The sequence below is a fragment of the Gavialis gangeticus genome, unplaced genomic scaffold (assembly GCF_001723915.1).
Source record: "Gavialis gangeticus isolate Ggan-Ray unplaced genomic scaffold, GavGan_comp1, whole genome shotgun sequence".
Classification (NCBI taxonomy): domain Eukaryota; kingdom Metazoa; phylum Chordata; order Crocodylia; family Gavialidae; genus Gavialis; species Gavialis gangeticus.
The window spans coordinates 64,991,753-64,996,594 of NW_017728995.1; positions in this window are offsets into that span (position 1 = coordinate 64,991,753).

The following is a 4,842-nucleotide window of genomic DNA, read 5'->3' on the forward strand; positions in this document are numbered from 1 at the left end:
CAGATGCAGCCCCCCCCCCCCCATTGTTGTTTAAACCATGCAGTCCTGGTATTGTCAATCTCAAATATTCAAAAAAGCATGAGTCAGGGATAAAATACTAGGACTGAAGTCTCACACGCTTTTTAAAGTAGTAATATACCTGGGTTTCTTTCTGTTTGTTCTCTTGAGTTTTGTCTGTTTGAAGCCTTTAAGGTACACATTAGCAAGCTTTTCTACCCAAACATGAGGATTAGAAATTGCCTTTAAGAAAAGATGAAGGTTTTCCCCCCAAGCTCACAGTACTCCAGAAAACTGGGGTTTTAGAAAAATCACCAACTAGCAAGAGACTTGCAATAAAAATCACAAAGAGTACACAGTACAGGAGGAATCATTTGAAGGGACACCTTAGAGAAGAACTGTACTAAAGGCTGTATGTAAATAAAAGAAAGTTAAGGACTTAGGATGATCTGGCTGATAAAACAAGAAATAGGCTCAAAACATTTACTGATGGCTGATCTGGTTGGCTAGGCTGCAACTCCCCATCCCACAGAAGAGTGTATTCTCCCACTATTACATACACATCACAATCCTCCTTAGCTTCTGATAGAAAACTTCTCACTGCTAATCAACCTTCCAGCACCAGCTGGTGGCCAGAGAAGTTTTAACCTTTTCTTACTGCAATGCAGAGTTACAAGGATCAGCGTGAGCACTGATTAGGAACGCAGCACTAGGATCTCAGTGCATCCCCAGTGAAATGGTGTCAACATTCCCAGCTCTGCCATCTTAGTCCATTGCTTATCTACACAGGACATTGAGGGACGTTCCACGCTGTTTTGCTGTGCTCCCTAGCTAGAGCAGTGAAGACTGGCTCACTGATCCCCCACCTTGATACACAGATGATCTCTTCCACCCCTTGTTAATGGGCCTTGAGGTGACTTAAGAGCCGATCCTCGAGCCACAGATCAGTCTGCAGAAGTTGGAGATCTTTTCCTAAGGTGGGCATAGGTTATAGACCAGGATTGCTCTCCTTTTCCTTCCTCCACTCTCTTTCTTGTGCTTTGAGGGCAAGATGCTTTACCTTGAGGCAGGCTACAACTTGACTGAGGCTGTGGTGCCACTGGAGCTGGTTTGTCTTGGCCCTGCTGGAGTCTGGGGCCAGGGAGGGGGGGTTAAGCTTCTCCTCCCCCAAGTACTGAGCTGACCTGCCCTGCTTACCTAGTGCTGGGTGCAACTGTGAACAAATCCCAGAGGTACCTGGAAGCAGGAAGAGGAAGTGATGAGCAACCCTTCAGTCATTGTGAGTCTGGACTGCAAATCCCAGAGATCTTGGGGGCAGCAGGAAGTGGACATACAGCTCATGCTGGCTGTGTGCCAGAGAGCTGTGCTCTACTGCCCCCTGGCTTCTGGCTTGAACCACTGCAGGCATGGGGCTGCATTTATGGAATCAAAAGTGGATGACTGTTCATTTGCTTATTGGTTCAAACTTTGTAGCTTAGACTAACCAGCAATGACCGAATCGATGTTGCCTCAGTCATTCTGGCTAAGTACAAACAGTCAAAAAGCCTAACAGAAAGCTGCTGCTCCAGGAAAAGACTGGCTTTGCAACTTGGATGAGTAAGTGACTCCGGGGGAAGCCTATCAATTGAGATCACCAGGACACAGTTAACGGACCCCTTCCTCTCAAATTTGTTTCCCTTGCAGGGGTCAAAGCATCAAATGCTCTTCTTCAGGGTAGGATGAAAAGTTTGGCCTTTTCCCTTAAACAAGTGGGATATTTGCCCCACCTGCAGTACAGGCAGTCCTCGGACCTAGGACACAATTGGTTCCTGAAAACAGCGTCTTAAGTTGAAACGTTGTAACTTGGAATCAATTTTCCCATAGGAAACAATGTTATAAATGGGGGATTGGTTCCTGAACCAAGGCCCGATACCCTGTTTTCACCAAAAATAACCCAGAATTTTGTACTCAATTAATTATAGATGAGTAATATAGCTATGTTAATGTATTTATATTGTAAATAGCAATCATACTGATTTGGAAGGACTTCTTTGAGGCGACTTTGCTAGACTTTTTGAAGGGCTCTTGGCTGGGTTCTTCTCAGGAGTCTTGGCTGCAGGTTCTTCTGGAGTCTTAGCTGCTTTCTTAAAGAAAGTGTCCAAAGTTTGGACAGATGTTCTCCAGGGAGATGGGTGATACAGTGATTTGTTTGTTGGCATGGCGTCACATCAGATCAAGCATTGTAAAGTCGAAACTGACGTCAGAAAGTTGAAACAGGGTGTCAATTTATAAGTGTTTTAAGTCAAGGACTGCCTACATAGATAAGACTGAGTCATGAAAGAACAAAGTTAATGAATCCTTTAAGAAATTCCAGTGCTAAGAAGCATACATTTGCTTGCCTGTCCAATAGACTGCCATTGCAGGTTTCTGCAAGGAGCTTTTATGCCCCACCTGTACACACCATAGCATTTTATGAGCCCCTACAGCTGCATGTGGTCATGTCTACAGGATGGTTAGGACAAGGCTATAAACAATTAGCATTTGCATTACAATAGGTTAGGCCCTAACTGAGAATGGCATCCATTGTACTAGGTGCTGTGCCAACAGAAAAAGCAAGAATCCCTGCCCTGAGAGCTTGAAGTGACTTGCCAAAATCCATGTAAGAAACCAGCGGCAAAGCCAGGACATAGCCCTTTGATTCCCAGCCTAGTGCCTTGGGCCTGTTTATCCTATTGCCTGTACAGGTTAAAATAAGTTAAAACAGTTAATTTCAGACAGGGGCATGGTTATTAGGTTCCTCCCTTTTGAATCTGTTTCTCCTATTGGTTCAAAGCATGAAAACACCATTCCTCAGGATAAAATGGAGGGCTCATCATCTCAACCTTTTGTCTTTGGTAAGACAAAATGAGAATAGATCAAATGACATCTTCACACTGTAGTAAAAGAACCATCAATTTCAACCATTAAACTCTGCCCTTAGAATTTAACTGAATGCTTTGTCATATTCATTAAAGTGACCTGAGGCCAGCCACTTGTGCCCAAGAGGTTATATATCATCTCTCCCAACTGTACAGTATGGCCAATAAAAAACCAACACTATTACTAAATAAACCTAGCTTCTCTATTCTGTAGATCAGTGGTTCTCAAATGTTTTTTTTTCCCCCGTGGACCACTTGGAAATTGCTGAGGATCTTAGCAGACTTCTTAAACTTTTTTTTGTTCTACCAATCAAAGCACACAACTTATATTTTAATGTCAGTAGTCTTACCTTACAAGTACAGGTATTCTCGATTATTCCGCAACCTTTCTGTGGACCACCTGAATGGAGCTTGCGGACTAGTGGTGGTCCACGGACCACCATTTGAGAACCTCTGCTCTAGATCATTATGGCTACAACACTTATTCATAGATTGATAGATGAATTCATAGATGTTAGGGGCTGGAAAGGACCTCATGAGATCATCAGGTCCAGCCCCCCCTTGCACTTCTACCTACTCATTATAATAAAGCAGGTCTTTTCTCCTAAAACAGGGTGGGTGTTCAACACTCAGCCTGCAGACCCATGTCATCTGGCCCACAAGGCTCCTCATGGGTCCAAAAATTTAGTGGCAGGGAAGCTATTTTTCACTTTAAAAAAAAAACCCAGCTTTTCTGAATCAGCCTTTCCACACATCATACTTCATATCTGTGCTATCAAGTTTAGACAAACCACCAATGAAGCACGCACCACCCCCTAGTAGCCAGAAAAAAACCCAACCTGCATATATAAGATATGGTTTACAGCAATAATTAAGGAGTCCAGCGTTTCATTTAGGACTTACGCTGTGAAGGAGATGAACTGAGGAAGGAGGAACACAATTGGTCACAACAGTAAGACTGGTAATTTAAGTCCTTTCAGCATTGTCTGGCTCTTTAAACACTTTATAGCATACACGAAACTGCCTACTTTGAACAAATGTGTCATAAGTATCAAAATGTAAATCTGTCTTCTAGACAGCAAAAGGACTTGGATTTTGGTCTATAAACAGAATCTTAGCAAAAGACAAGGGTCAGAAAATTGGTTTACTCTGTTCCAGTCTTAACCAGGTGACTGTCAGTCTAACGCTCTGATTTTTTAGATAATGTAACATCAGAATCAAAAGAAAGAAAGAAAGAAAGAAAGAAAAAGGCAAATGATTCAAACCAAAGATCTCTTTATTACTAACAAAGGTCAGCATCTTTTGGTTAAAGGGCGGGAGAACAGGAAGTCCAGCCTACCTTGCTGGGCAATGATGAGCAGATTAAACAAACAGAATTTTCTTCCCTACATAGAAGCACAATGGAAAGGGTTTGAAACTTCTAATACTAAGTGAAATACTAAATATCATATAAGGTTTTTCTAGGCCAAGTTGAGAAAAATGGGTATAATTTTTATAACTTTTTTGTGCATGTCCTTTCCTGCCCCTCTCATTCAGTGCTGTGAATTCTTATTTTGTTCTATGCACAGGGTGTTGTCATCATAGGTGATTTGGTGAGGAAAGTCAAAAGCTCAGGGCACCTTGCAGGCCAGAGGTACAAAATACTTTATTTTCCCACAACCAGCAATATTTGTGGGCAAAATATATATGTGGAAAGCTTCATACCTAAACTCATGATGGAAATAAGATTGGTGGAAAAAAATCTCAAATACATCACATAATTTTTCCCCAAGACTATCTTATATCTAGATACCAGACTATCTATGTAAATGAGGCTTAATTAACCATGGATCCACTAAGTATGGTCACAGTCTTGTTCTTTTCAATTATTAAAATTGGTACAATATCTTTCTAGAATTCTTCACACAATCAGGCTCCAAATTCTATGTTGAAACTAGCAGGGGGGGTT